Source organism: Heterodontus francisci, chromosome 6, assembly GCF_036365525.1.
Source record: "Heterodontus francisci isolate sHetFra1 chromosome 6, sHetFra1.hap1, whole genome shotgun sequence".
Lineage (NCBI taxonomy): Eukaryota > Metazoa > Chordata > Chondrichthyes > Heterodontiformes > Heterodontidae > Heterodontus > Heterodontus francisci.
In genome coordinates, this window is record NC_090376.1 from 65400 (window position 1) to 81005 (window position 15606).

The following is a 15606-nucleotide window of genomic DNA, read 5'->3' on the forward strand; positions in this document are numbered from 1 at the left end:
AGCCCTGGGGGTTTGCCCCTTGAGAGCTGGTGGAGGGCGCCAGTCAGCTCCGCCAACGTGAGCGGAGCCTCCAATCCTTCGGCGCCCTCCGGGCTGACCTGCGGCAGGTCCTCCCACAAAACTCTGCGCGCATCCTCGCTGGACAGATCCGGAGAGAACAACGCACTGTAATAAGTATGGACCAGGAGGCCCATTCCCTCCGGATGCGTGATGGAGGATCCGTCGTCGGCCAGCAGCTCAACGAGCTGCTTACGGACCCCCCGCCATTTTTCCAGCGGGTAGAAGAAGGGTGAGGCGCGGTCCAAATCTTCCAGGATCTGGATCCACAACCTCACGTACGCGCCTCAGGACCTTATGAGCTGCAGGTCCCTCAGCGCGCCCTTCTTCTCTTTGTACGTCTGCCACAGGGCCAGGTCCACGACGGCATGACCAAGGCGGGACTCCAATTCGAACACCTCCCTCTCAAGGCGCCCGATCTCGGCTTCCCGCCTTTTGGTCGACACCTTCGCGTACTCCTGACAGAAGACGCGGATGTGAGTCTAGCCCACATCCCACCATAGCCTCAAGGAGGGGAAGCCCCCCTGCTTCCTTCTCCAGTCGGCCCAGAATCGACAGAACGAGTCCCCAAATCACTCGTCCTCCAGCAGCCGGTTGTTAACGTGCCAGTACGCGGACCCCGCCCGCGTGCGGAGCGGAGTGAACTCCGCCCACACCAGGTGGTGGTCCGAGCACGGCACCAGCCGCATGGAGGCCGCCGAGACGCGGGAGGCGTACGCCTGCGAAAAGTAGAGGCGGTCGATTCGCGACCCCCCTCCTCCAGACCTCCACGTGAAGGTGCTGGAGTCGGGATGGAGATTCCGCCAGACGTCCACCAAGTTAAGGGAGCTGATCAGTCCCCTCAACTTCTTCACTGACGCTTGGCCGCGCTGGGGACCGGAACGATCCCCCACCTCGAGGGTGCAGTTAAAATCCCCCCCGAGGATGATGCACTCGCCGCTATCGATGGAGCTCAAGAGAGCGGACACGTCTTCAAAGAAGCGCACTTGCAACGCGCCGGGCCTGGGCGCGTACACGTTCACAAAGTGGAGCGGCACGCTACCCAGGCGAACGGCGAGGTGGAGCAAGCGGCCCAGCACTAGCTCCTTGACCCCCAAGATCTCCGGCTGAAATGTCGGGGCCAACAAGATAGCCACCCCACTAGAAATAGGGGTGAGGTGACTCATGTAGACCCCACCCTGCCACTCCAGGAGCCAGGTGGCTTTGTCTCCCGTAACGGTGTGGGTTTCCTGCAGAAAGCTCCACCTCCGTCCCCAGGCCAATGAGTGGTCCAGGGGAGACAGAAGTTCCCGACTCCGGAAATCCAGCCGGAGCCGAGACCGGAGGTGGATAGAGAAGGCCATCTCCCGCTCCGCCAGCACCCACAGGCCCAGCAGATGGGGCAGCATTCTCAGTTTTCACCCGGTCGGGTGTCTCCTGGTTGGTGGTGGACTCCGGCTGGGAGGGCTGACCCTCTGGGGCGTCGCCATCCCCTTCATTCAGGGCACCCGACCCAGTAGCAGTGGTAGAATGGGCGGCGTCCCCAGGCTCCCCCACCACAAGCAGGGCCCACTTACTCCTTCAGGAGGGGCCTCATGTACCGAGGCCTTCCCCTCCCCTCCATCCTGAGGAATAGGGAGCTCCTGCTCGGACTTTGTAGCCTTGGTGGTGGCGGTAGAGGGGACCTGAGGACCAGAAACAGGAGACAGCTCCCCTCCAACAGATGGGCCCTGCACCTCAGGGGCCTGTGTTATTTCTGTGGAGGGGTGCCTTCTCCTCTTTTTCCCACTGGGGTGCGGAGACTCAGAGACCTCCATGTCATCAGAGGCCTCCGCCTCCTTTTTTTCCTTTTTAGTCACCCTGGGCCTGAGCCCAGCCCTGGGACAGGTGGATTCCATGGGAATGGGCTTTGGGCTGAGCTCAGGCTCAGGTTGTGTCAAAGTGTCCAGGGGACGCGCACATGATGTTTCTTTTTTCCCCGCGTCTTCCTTCCACTCGGACGGACGCTCCCCTCCCCGCCGGAGGCTGTGAAAACCACAGCCTCCGGAACCGACTGAGCGGTGTCTATTGGATGTGTGGGGGGAGTGGGAGGAGGTGCTGTGGAACCACCTTGGGCCGCCGAGGTGGAGCTGGCGGCCGGAAGGTTGGGGCAGTTCTTAGGAACATGACCCACCCCCTTGCAGACGTGGCACCGCGCCCCGTCCGAGGTCCAAAAGACGCGGTAGGCCGTCCCCTGGAACTCTATACTGAAGTGGCCCTCCAAGACCTCCTCCCGCGCCAGCTGCATGAATAGCTGGCGGCGGAAGGAGTACACATGTCGGAGGCTGTGCTCCCGAAGACCGAGCGGGACTGGGGTGATCCCTGACCTCACCTCCCCCAGATGGTGTAGGTGGGGGAGGAGGAGCTCATCAGGAATGAAGGGTGGGACGTTCGACAAGATTACCCGCTGTGCAGTGGCCCCCAGAGGGTCCACTGGCAGGAAAATCCCACCCACTGTGAGCCCCGTACTTAGGGCGAGGGACACAGCCCGCTCGGTCTTCAGGAAGAACACAGCCTTCCCATACATCTTTGAGGCTGCGACAATGGCCGAGGGGCCGACAACCACGGCCATTGCCTTAACACAAGCCTCAATAGTCATATTAGGATGGGTGTAACTCTTCACCCCATGCTTTGATGTTCAGATTTTAAATGGTGACGGGGCCACAGGAGCAGCTGCTGCAGCTGCTGCAGCATAGGAGGGCCCCGCCACCGGAGAGGACTGAGAAGTCATGGGGTAGAAGAGTTACAGGCACTTTGTTGACAGCAAAAAAAAAAGAAAAGAGCAAATACAATAAATCAAAAATGCAACACTTAAAGGATGTAGCACAGGAGAAGAGGCTGAGGGAGAGGAAGGCCAAGAGGTATCAGTCTTTGTTAGTATTGCACAAGTCTTTTAGCTGGTCTTCCAGTTGGGAGGGTGGGGCGATGTCTTCACCTGGGTCAGCTGTAAGCTGCCCAGGCACACGCCTCCTTTGATGTTGAAATAATGTCTCTTCACCTGGGCATCTCCAGCTGTCCCGGGCTCGGTGGTGGGGAGGGAGCTCCCTATCCAAAGATGTTAAACACAGGAGCTCCCTATTGAACAATACAGCCCCACCCAAGGTCTTCAGGTCTCTTCTTTCCCCACCCCCAACAATCAATGAAAAAGACTTTCAGTACCAAGCAAACTCACAAAAAGAACTTCCAATTCTCTGCCTTCCTTCCTTTGTTGAAATTTGGAAAAAACTTTTGTTTCAGTTTGAATCTCCCTCTTGCAGCAGTCACACAGCCTGCAGCCTCCAACCTGTGCACACAGCCACAGTCAGCTGCACCTCGTTGAACCTGTCCTGGGAGTGTTTGATGGGGACAGTGTAGAGGGAGCTTTACTCTGTATCTAACCCGTGCTGTACCTGTCCTGGGAGTGTTTGATGGGGACAGTGTAGAGGGAGCTTTACTCTGTATCTAACCCCAGTGCTGTATCTGTCCTGGGAGTGTTTGATGGGGACAGTGTGGAGGGAGCTTTACTCTGTATCTAACTCATTCTGTATTCTTTATAGTTTTGCTAAAATGAAGTTGGGATAATGATTTAATATACGATTGCTCCAGTCAATGTCTTGTAAAAATGCAAGTATATGAGACGGAGAAACTAACATCGTGCTCTGTCTCTTTGTGAATAATCTCAGGCAAAGGGAAAGGAGAGGAGGGGAGAGGAGGGGAGAGGAAAGGAGGGGAGGGGAGAGGAGAGGAGAGGAGAGGAGAGTGCTCCTGTTCTCACAGCTGAGAGGGAGCAATGTGGGGATTGATGTTAAATGATGGATGTGTGAAGCATCCTTTGTTTGTGTTTTGAGTTGTTTTTGGTGAGAGGGATAAAGCCGCTGTCACTCAGGCCTGCCTGGCGACTGAGTAGACAGTGAGTGTCGGTGGTGAGGCGTGAGGTAATGGATCAGTGCATGATTTCTGCTGAGACACACACTCAGCAAAGCTCAATGTCACGGGAATCATCCAAGAGGTTTCCACTCCACACAGTTACCATAACAAAACCCAAAAATAACAAACTGCATGATCGCACTCAGACTGTGGGAGATGTGGGAGCAAGTTTCATTCATCACTTTCACCTTTGTGTGAACTTCAGTGAGTTAATTCCAAGAGTTTTACTCTGTATCGAACTCCGTTTTTTTTTTCTTTTTTTCTTTCTTAGTGTAGAGGGAGCTTTACTCTGTATCTAACCCCCCGTTTTTTGTTTTTTTGTCTTTCTTTTTGGAGCTTTACTCTGTATCTAACCCCCGTACTGGACCTGTCCTGGGAGTGTTTGATGGGGACAGTGCAGAGGGAGCTTTACTCTGTATCTAACCCTGTTTTTTTTTTCCTTTTTTCGTTTTTTTTTAGGGTGACCTTTATACCCCAGGCCCCTTTTATATTTTTATGTCGAGGGGGCCTTTATTCCTCAGGCCCCCTTTATATACATATTTACAGTTTTAAAATAACTTTATTAAAACCAGAAATAAACAAAAACTCAAATTAAAATGCCATTTTCGGCGTCGACAATGCACTCCAGTCCCTACGGTGCCCACCGGTCGCGGAAGGCCTCAAGCGTACCGGCGGACACCGCATGCTCCTTCTCCAGGGACACCCGGGCGCGAACGAAACCGCAGAAGAGGGGCAGGCAATCAGGGAAGATGGACCCCCTGACGGCCCGCAACCTGGACCTGTGAATTGCCACCTTGGCCAGGCCCAGGAGCAGACCGACGAGGAGATCCTCCTCCCGGCCCAAGCCCCTCTGCACCGGGTGCCCAAAGATCAGGAGCGTGGGACTGAAGTGCAGCCAGAATTTGAGGAGCAGCCCCTTCAGATACTCAAAGAGGGGCTGCAACCTCGCACACTCCGTATAAACATGGAACACGGACTCGTCCAGGCCGCAGAAAGTACAGGCGGCCTGGGAGTCCGTGAACCTACTTAAAATTCAATTGCACGGGACTGCTCTGTGCAGCACCCTCCACCCAGGTCCCCGGTGTAAAGAGGGAAGACTCCCGCGTAGAGAGACCTCCATCGGGGTTTCCCCTCGCCGCCAGATGTCAACGCGGACCGCCAGGGCGTGTCCGGCCAGCTGACGAGGGCGAGGAAGTGGAGAGTGTGCAGGAGCAGCCTGTACAGGAAACCCATCCGCGCCGATTGGAATGGCACGGAGGGCATTTCCGAGAGGCGGCTCGGGTTGTGCGGGACCGGCTCCCAAGGAGGGTTTCGGGGCCTGGGTCCGATGAGCAGTTCCGGCCGAGCGGGGGTCAGCTCGGTCGGGATCGCTCCGCACTCCCGAGCCCCCTCGCCACCCGCAGTGAGGGGCGTCCCAGGGGTTTCGGCTACTCCTCCGCCCGCCGGACCGTCCCCGGAGTCGGCCGCCCGGACAGCCGAGGCGCTCTCCTCTGCTGGCGGGGGAGCGCCCTGACTGGAGGTGACCATGTTCCAGACTCGGAATAAATCCCGGTAAAAGACAGGCAACTCCCTCAGAGAGGCGCGGCTAACGGACTCCACCAGGAGCTGCGTGTCGTCTTGAAGGCAGTGACACTGGCGGAAAAAATACATCGCCAGCTCACACCATCTGGGAGGACGCTCGATGTACAAGTATCTCTGCAGGGTCCGAAGGCGGAGAGTCGCAGCCTGGGTGCGGACGCACACCAGCGACTGACCGCCCTCCTCGATCGGGAGACTCAGGACTGCGGCAGAGACCCAGTGTTTCCTCTTGCCTCAGAAGAAATCGACGAGTTCCTTCTGGATCTTGGTGGCAAATACAGGGGGCGGGGCCAAAGTGACCAACCGGTACCACAACATGGAGGCCACCAGTTGGTTTATGACCAACGCTCGGCCCCTGTAGGAAAGCACTCGGAGCAGTCCTGTCCAGCGCCCCAGCCGAGCGGTGACCTTCGCCTCCAACTCCTGCCAGTTTGCCGGCCAGGCTTCCTCAGCGGGGCTAAGGTGGACTCCCAGATAGAGGAGGTGCGTGGTGCTCCACGCAAAAGGTGTCATCTCCTCCGGCAGGGAGTCCACCCGCCACTGACCAACCAGGAGTCCGGAACATTTCTCCCAATTGATCCTCGCGGAGGACGCGGCAGAAAAGGTCTGCTGGCAGTCGCGCATCCTCCGCAAGTCAACGGGATCTGTGATTGAGAGGAGCACGTCGTCGGCGTAAGCCGAGAGGACTACCCGCATGGCCGGCTCGCGCAGAGCCAATCCCGTCAACCTCCTGCGAAGCAGGCACAGGAAGGGCTCCACGCAGATGGTATACAATTGGCTGGACATGGGGCATCCCTGACGCACTCCTCTCCCAAAGCGAACGGGCGCCGTCAAGGACCCGTTAACTTTGACTAGACACTCTGCGGCGGCGTAAAAAAGTCGGACCCGGGCCACAAAATGCGCCCCGAGTCCGAAAGCGCGCAGAGTCCCGAAAAGGTAATCGTGATCCACCCTGTCGAACGCCTTCTCCTGATCGAGGGAGAGAAAGGCGACCGACTGACCAGTCCTCTGGGAAAGATGGGTCAGGTCCCGGACCAGGTGGATGTTGTCCTGGATGGACCGGCCCGGGACCGTGTAGGACTGGTCGGGGTGGATCATGTGGGCCAGCACGGAGCCCAGGCGGGTAGACATAGCCCGGGCAAAGATGTTATAATCCGTGCTGAGGAGGGAGACCGGACGCCAGTTTTTAAGCAGGCGGAGATCGCCCCTCTTCGGCAGCAGGACGATGACCGCCCTTTACCACAAGAGGGGCATCTCCCCGGTCGGCAGGCTTTCCCCCAGGACCCGCGCGTAATCATCCCCCAGGACGTCCCAGAACGCCCTGAGGAACTCCACGGTCAACCCATCCAGCCCTGGGGATTTGCCCCTTGAGAGCTGGTGGAGGGCGCCAGTCAGCTCCGCCAACGTGAGCGGAGCCTCCAATCCTTCGGCGCCCTCCGGGCTGACCTGCGGCAGGTCCTCCCACAAAACTCTGCGCGCATCCTCACTGGACGGATCCGGAGAGAACAACGCACTGTAATAAGTACGGACCAGGAGGCCCATTCCCTCCGGATCCGTGATGGAGGATCCGTCGTCGGCCAGCAGCTCGACGAGCTGCTTACGGACCCCCCGCCATTTTTCCAGCGAGTAGAAGAAGGGAGAGGCGCGGTCCAAATCTTCCAGGATCTGGATCCGCGACCTCACGTACGCGCCTCGGGACCCGATGAGCTGCAGGTCCCTCAGCGCGCCCTTCTTCTCTTTGTACGCCTGCCACAGGGCCGGGTCCACGACGGCATGACCGAGGCGGGACTCCAAGTCGAGCACCTCCCTCTCAAGGCGCCCGATCTCGGCTTCCCGCCTCTTGGTCGACCCCTTCGCGTACTCCTGACAGAAGACGCGGATGTAAGTCTTGCCCACATCCCACCATAGCCTCAAGGAGGGGAAGCCCCCCTGCTTCCTTCTCCAGTCGGCCCAGAATCGACAGAACGAGTCCCGAAATCGCACATCCTCCAGCAGCCGGTTGTTAAAGTGCCAGTATGCGGACCCCGCCCGCGTGCGGAGTGAACTCCGCCCACACCAGGTGGTGGTCCGAGCACGGCACCAGCCGCATGGAGGCCGCCGAGACGTGGGAGACGTACGCCTGCGAAATGTAGAGGCGGTCGATTCGCGACCCCCCTCCTCCAGACCTCCACGTGAAGGCGCTGGAGTCGGGATGGAGATTCCGCCAGACGTCCACCAAGTTAAGGAAGCTGATCAGTCCCCTCAACTTCTCCACCGACGCTTGGCCGCGCTGGGGACCGGAGCGATCCCCCACCTCGAGGGTGCAGTTAAAATCCCCCCCGAGGATGATGCACTCGCCGCTATCGATGGAGCTCAAGAGAGCGGACACTTCTTCAAAGAAGCGCGCTTGCAACGCGCCGGGCCTGGGCGCATACACGTTCACAAGGTGGAGCGGCACGCTACCCAGGCGAACGGCGAGGTGGAGCAAGCGGCCCGGCACTAGCTCCTTGACCCCCAAGATCTCCGGCTGAAAAGTCGGGGCCAACAAGATAGCCACCCCACTAGAAATAGGGGTGAGGTGACTCATGTAGACCCCACCCTGCCACTCCAGGAGCCAGGTGGCTTTGTCTCCCGTAACGGTGTGGGTTTCCTGCAGAAAGCTCACCGCGCATCTCCCTTCCCTAAGGACTGAGAGATTGTGAAATCTGCGGTGAGCCCCTCTACTGCCGTTGATGTTGAGGCTGGCTATGGTTACCTTCATGTCAAAGGTACTTAAAACCCGTCACCAACACTTCACTGTGAGGAGGGAGTGGAAGTGCACCAGGCCTTCCACTCCCCCAGCAACCCATTGAGGAAAACATTAGGCGGCACAGTGGCGCAGTGGTTTGCACCGCAGCCTCACAGCTCCAGCGACCCGGGTTCAATTCTGGGCACTGCCAGTGTGGAGTTTGCAAGTTCTCCCTGTGTCTGCGTGGGTTTCCTCCGGGTGCTCCGGTTTCCTCCCACATGCCAAAGACTTGCAGGTTGATAGGTAAATTGGCGATTAGCAATTGCCCCGAGTACAGGTAGGTGGTAGGGAAATATATAGGGATAGGTGGGGATGTGGTAGGAATATGGGATTAGTGTAGGATTAGTATAAATGGGTAGTAGTCTGTATCCTAGTAGTCTGTATCTCAGTATTCTCCTCGACAACATTTTCTTTCTCCACTGGAAATACTGACGAAAAATATTCATTTAACGCTTCCCCGATCTCCTCCGATTCCACACACAACTTCCCACTACTATCCTTGATTGGCCCTAACCTATCTCTAGTCATTCTTTTATTCCTGATATACCTATAGAAAGCCTTAGGGTTTTCTTTGATCCTATCCGCCAATGACTTCTCGTGTCCTCTCCTTGCTCTTCTTATCTCTCCCTTTAGATCCTTCCTGGCTAGCTTGTAACTCTCAAGCGCCCTAACTGAGCCTTCACGTCTCATCCTAACATAAGCCTTCTTCTTCCTCTTGACAAGCTCTTCAACTTCTTTAGTAAACCACGGCTCCCTCGCTCGACAACTTCCTCCCTGCCTGACAGGTACATACTTATCAAGGACACGCAGTAGCTGCTCCTTTAATAAGCTCCACATTTCGATTGTGCCCATCCCCTGCAGTTTCCTTCCCCATCCTACGCATCCTAAATCTTGCCTAATCGCATCATAATTTCCTTTCCCCCAGCTATAATTCTTGCCCTGCTGTATATGCCTGTCCCTGCCCATCGCTAAGGTAAACCTAACCGAATTGTGATCACTATCACCAAGGTGCTCACCAACTTCTAAATCTAACACCTGGCCGGGTTCATTACCCAGTACCAAATCCAATGTGGCATCGCCCCTGGTTGGCCTGTCTACATACTGTGTCAGAAAACCCTCCTGCACACACTGGACAAAAACAGACCCATCTAAAGTACTCGAACTATAGTATTTCCAGTCAATATTTGGAAAGTTAAAGTCCCCCAAAACCACTACCCTGTTACTCTTGCTCCTGTCAAGAATCATCTTCGCTATCCTTTCCTCTACATCTCTGGAACTATTTGGAGGTCTATAGAAAACCGCCAACAGGGTGACCTCACCTCTCCTGTTTCTAACCTCGGCCCAGACCACCTCTGTAGACGAGTCCTCAAACGTCCTTTCTGCCGCTGTAATACTTTCCTTGATTAACAATGCCACACCCCCTCCCCCTCTTTTACCATCTTCTCTGTTCTTACTGAAACATCTAAATCCCAGAACCCGCAACATCCATTCCTGTCCCTGCTCTACCCATGTCTCTGAAATGGCCACAACATCGAGATCCCAGGTACCAACCCATGCTGCAAGCTCACCCACCTTATTCCGGATGCTCCTGGCGTTGAAGTGGACACATTTTAAACCAAGCTCTTGCTTGCCAGTGCCCTCTTGTGTCCTTATAACCTTATCCCTGACCTCACTACTCTCAACATCCTGCACACTGGAACGACAATTTAGGTTCCCATCCCCCTGCTGAATTAGTTTAAACCCCCCCGAAGAGCACTAGCAAATCTCCCCCCCCAGGATATTGGTACCCCTCTGGTTCAGGTGAAGACCATCCTGTTTGTAGAGGTCCCACCTACCCCAGAAAGAGCCCCAATTATCCAGGAAACCAAAACCCTCCCTCCTACACCATCCCTGCAGCCACGTGTTCAACTCCTCTCTCTCCCTATTCCTCACTTCGCTAGCACGTGGCACGGGCAACAACCCAGAGATAACAACTCTGTTTGTTCTCGCTCTAAGCTTCCACCCGAGCTCCCTGAATTTCTGCCTTAAATCCCCATCTCTCTTCCTACCTATGTCATTGGTGCCTATGTGGACCACGACTTGGGGGTGCTCCCCCTCTCCCTTAAGGATCCCAAAAACACGATCCGAGACATCACGTACCCTGGCACCTGGGAGGCAACACACCAACCGTGAGTCTCTCTCGTTCCCACAAAACCTCCTATCTGTTCCCCTAACTATGGAGTCCCCAATGACTAATGCTCTGCTCCTCTTACCCCTTCCCTTCTGAGCAACAGGGACAGACTCTGCGCCAGAGACCTGTATCCCATTGCCTACCCCTGGTAATTCGTCTCCCCCAACAGTATCCAAAACGGTATACCTGTTGTTGAGGGAAACGGTCACAGGGGATCCCTGCACTGCCTGCTGGTTCCCTCTCCTTCCCCTGATGGTAACCCATCTACCTTCTTCTTTTACCTGAGGTGTGACTGCCTCCCGATAACTCCCCTCAATAATCCCCTCCGCCTCCCGAATGATCCGAAGTTCCTCCAGCTCCAGCTCCAGTTCCCTAACGCGGTCCTCGAGGAGCTGGAGTTGGGTGCACTTCCCGCAGATGCAGTCAGCAGGGACACCCTTGGCGACCCTTACCTCCCACATTCTGCAGGAGGAACATACAACTGCCTTAACCTCCATTCCCACTATTCTAAATTCCCAAGTTTTTAACCAATCACACGATAAAACAAGAAGAGAAATAGAAAAAGCCTTACCTGACCTACACACAACCGAGTCCTTATTTTGGTAAGAGGAGGAGGGCGGGTGGCAGACACTACAAGAGTAGTGTCTCGGGTTCAGAAACAGCCCAAATATATAGATTTCTACTTACCCAGCAGTCCCTGCTCCACCGAAACTCCCGATGAAATTGACTTCCCGGCTGTTCACTCCTCGCTCGCAATGCCTGTGCTCCTGGAAAAGCTACACAACGAAAAGCCCAGAGAGAGTCAGTGTGAGTGGAACCCGTACCCCAGTGAGATTTACTGTGTGTGGAACCCGTACCCCAGTGAGAGTCAGTGTGTGTGGAACCTGTACCCCAGTGAGAGTCACTGTGAGTGGAACCCGTACCCCAGTGAGAGTCAGTGTGTGTGGAACCAGTACCCCAGTGAGAGTCAGTGTGTGTGGAACCTGTCCCCCAGTGAGAATCAGTGTTTGGAACCCGTACCCCAGTGAGAGTCAGAGTGTGTGGAACCAGTACCCCAGTGAGAGTCACTGTTTGTGGAACCCGTACCCAAGTGAGAGTCAGAGTGTGTGGAACCAGTACCCCAGTGAGGAGCAGTTGTGTGTGGAACCCTTACCCCAGTGAGAGTCACTGTTTGTGGAACCCGTACCCCAGTGAGAGTCACTGTTTGTGGAACCCGTACCCAAGTGAGAGTCAGAGTGTGTGGAACCAGTACCCCAGTGAGGAGCAGTTGTGTGTGGAACCCTTACCCCAGTGAGAGTCACTGTTTGTGGAACCCGTACCCCAGTGAGAGTCAGTGTGTGTGGAACCCGTACCCCAGTGAGAGTCACTGTGTGCGGAACCAGTACCCCAGTGAGAGTCAGTGTGTGTGGAACCCGTAACCCAGTGAGAGTCAGTGTGAGTGGAACCCGTACCCCAGTGAGAGTCAGTGTGTGTGGAACCCGTACCCCAGTGAGAGTCAGTGTGTGTGGAACCCGTACCCCAGTGAGAGTCAGTGTGTGTGGAAACCGTCCCCCGGTGAGAGTCACTGTGTGCGGAACCCGTACCCCAGTGAGAGTCAGTGTGAGTGGAACCCGTAACCCAGTGAGAATCAGTGTTTGGAACCCGTACCCAAGTGAGAGTCACTGTTTGTGGAACCCGTACCCCAGTGAGAGTCAGTGTGTGTGGAACCCGTACCCCAGTGAGAGTCAGTGTGTGTGGAACCCGTACCCCAGTGACAGTCAGTGTGTGTGGAAGCCGTACCCCAGTGAGAGTCAGTGTGTGTGGAAACCGTCCCCCGGTGAGAGTCACTGTGTGCGGAACCAGTACCCCAGTGAGAGTCAGTGTGTGTGGAACCCGTAACCCAGTGAGAGTCAGTGTGTGTGGAACCCGTACCCCAGTGAGAGTCAGTGTGTGTGGAACCCGTACCCCAGTGAGAGTCAGTGTGTGTGGAAACCGTCCCCCGGTGAGAGTCACTGTGTGCGGAACCAGTACCCCAGTGAGAGTCAGTGTGTGTGGAACCCGTACCCCAGTGAGAGTCAGTGTGTGTGGAACCCGTACCCCAGTGAGAGTCAGTGTGAGTGGAACCCGTAACCCAGTGAGAATCAGTGTTTGGAACCCGTAACCCAATGACAGTCAGAGTGTGTGGAACCAGTACCCCAGTGAGTAGCAGTTGTGTGTGGAACCCTTACCCCAGTGAGAGTCACTGTTTGTGGAACCCGTACCCCAGTGAGAGTCAGTGTGTGTGGAACCCGTTCCCCAGTGAGAGTCAGTGTGTGTGGAACCCGTACCCCAGTGAGAGTCAGTGTGTGTGGAACCCGTTCCCCAGTGAGAGTCAGTGTGTGTGGAAACAGTCCCCCGGTGAGAGTTACTGTGTGTGGAACCAGTACCACAGTGAGAGTCAGTGTGTGTGGAACCCGTAACTCAGTCAGAGTCATTGTGTGTGGAACCCGTACCCCAGTGAAAGTCAGTGTGTGAGGAACCCGTACCCCAGTGAGAGTCAGTGTGTGTGGATCCCGTACCCCAGTGTGAGTCAGTGTGTGTGGAACCCGTAGCCCAGTGAGAGTCAGTGTGTGTGGAACCTGTAACCCAGTGAGAGTCAGTGTGTGTGGAACCCGTCCCACAGTGAGAGTCTGTGTGTGTGGAACCCGTACCCCAGTGAGAGTCAGTGTGTGTGGAACCCTTACCCCAGTGAGAGTCACTGTTTGTGGAACCCGTACCCCAGTGAGAGTCAGTGTGTGTGGAACCCGTACCCCAGTGAGAGTCAGTGTGTGTGGAACCCGTACCCCAGTGAGAGTCAGTGTGTGTGGAAACCGTCCCCCGGTGAGAGTCACTGTGTGTGGAACCAGTACCCCAGTGAGAGTCAGTGTGTGTGGAACCCGTACCCCAGTGAGAGTCAGTGTGTATGGAATCCGTAGCCCAGTGAGAGTCACTGTTTGTGGAACCCGTACCCCAGTGAGAGTCAGTGTGTGTGGAACCCGTACCCCAGTGAGAGTCAGTGTGTGTGGAACCCTTCCCCCAGTGAGAGTCACTGTTTGTGGAACCCGTACCCCAGTGAGAGTCAGTGTGTGTGGAACCCGTACCCCAGTGAGAGTCAGTGTGTGTGGAAACCGTCCCCCGGTGAGAGTCACTGTGTGTGGAACCAGTACCCCAGTGAGAGTCAGTGTGTGTGGAACCCGTACACAAGTGAGAGTCAGTGTGTGTGGAACCCGTACCCCAGTGAGAGTCAGTGTGTGTGGAACCCGTACCCCAGTGAGAGTCAGTGTGTGTGGAACCCGTACCCCAGTGAGAGTCAGTGTGTGTGGAACCCGTACCCCAGTGAGAGTCAGTGTGTGTGGAACCCGTACCCCAGTGAGAGTCAGTGTGTGTGGAACCCGTACCCCAGTGAGAGTCACTGTTTGTGGAACCCCTACCCCAATGAGAGTCAGTGTGTGTGGAACCCGTACCCCAGTGAGAGTCAGTGTGTGTGGAAACCGTCCCCCGGTGAGATTCACTGTGTGTGGAACCAGTACCCCAGTGAGAGTCAGTGTGTGTGGAACCCGTACCCCAGTGAGAGTCAGTGTGTGTGGAACCCGTACCCCAGTGAGAGTCAGTGTGTGTGGAACCCGTACCCCAGTGAGAGTCAGTGTGTGTGGAACCCGTAGCCCAATGACAGTCAGTGTGTGTGGAACCCTTACCCCAGTGAGAGTCACTGTTTGTGGAACCCCTACCCCAATGAGAGTCAGTGTGTGTGGAACCCGTACCCCAGTGAGAGTCAGTGTGTGTGGAAACCGTCCCCCGGTGAGATTCACAGTGTGTGGAACCAGTACTCCAGTGAGAGTCAGTGTGTGAGGAACCCGCACCTCAGTGAGAGTCAGTGTGTGTGGAACCCGTACCCCAGTGAAAGTCAGTGTGTGAGGAACCCGCACCTCAGTGAGAGTCAGTGTGTGTGGAACCCGTACCCCAGTGTGTCAGTGTGTGTGGAGCCCGCACCTCAGTGAGAGCCAGTGTGTGTGGAACCCGTACCCCAGTGTGAGTCAGTGTGTGTGGAACCCGTACCCCAGTGAGAGGCAGTGAGTGAGGAACCCGCTCCCCCGTGAGAGTCAGTGTGTGTGGAACCCGTACCCCAGTGAGAGGCAGTGAGTGAGGAACCCGCTCCCCCGTGAGATTCAGCGTTTGTGGAACCCGTACCTCAGTGAGGGTCAGTGTGTGTGGAACCCGTACCCCAGTGTGAGTCAGTGTGTGTGGAACCCGTACCCCAGTGAGAGTCAGTGTGAGGAACCCGTGCCCCAGTGAGAGTCAGGGTGTGTTGAACCTGTAACCCAATGAGAGTCAGTGTGTGTGGAACCCGTCCCACAGTGAGAGTAAGTGTGTACGGAACCCGTACCCCAATGACAGTCAGTGTGTGTGGAACCCGTACCCCAGTGAGAGTCAGTGTGTGTGGAACCCGTACCCCAGTGTGAGTCAGTGTGTGTGGAACCCGTACCCCAGTGAGAGTCAGTGTGTGTGGAACCCGTACCCCAGTGAGAGTCAGTGTGTGTGGAACCCGTACCCCAGTGAGAGTCAGTGTGTGTGGAAACCGTCCCCCGGTGAGAGTCACTGTGTGTTAAACCAGTACCCCAGTGAGAGTCAGTGTGTGTGCAACCCGTACCCCAGTGAGAGTCAGTGTTTGTGGAACCCGTACCCCAGTGCGAGTCAGTGTGTGTGGAAACCGTACACAAGTGAGAGTCAGTGTGTGTGGAACCCGTAGCCCAATGACAGTCAGTGTGTGTGAAACCCTTACCCCAGTGAGAGTCACTGTTTGTGGAACCCCTACCCCAATGAGAGTCAGTGTGTGTGGAACCCGTAGCCCAATGACAGTCAGTGTGTGTGAAACCCTTACCCCAGTGAGATTCACTGTGTGTGGAACCAGTACCCCAGTGAGAGTCAGTGTGTGTGGAACCCGTACTCCAGTCAGACTCAATGTGTGTGGAACCCGTCCCCCAGTGTGAATCAGTGTTTGGAACCCGTACCCAAGTGAGAGTAAGTGTGTACGGAACCCGTACACCAATGACAGTCAGAGTGTGTGGAACCCGTACCCCAGTGAGAGTCAATGTATGTGGAACCCGTACCCCAG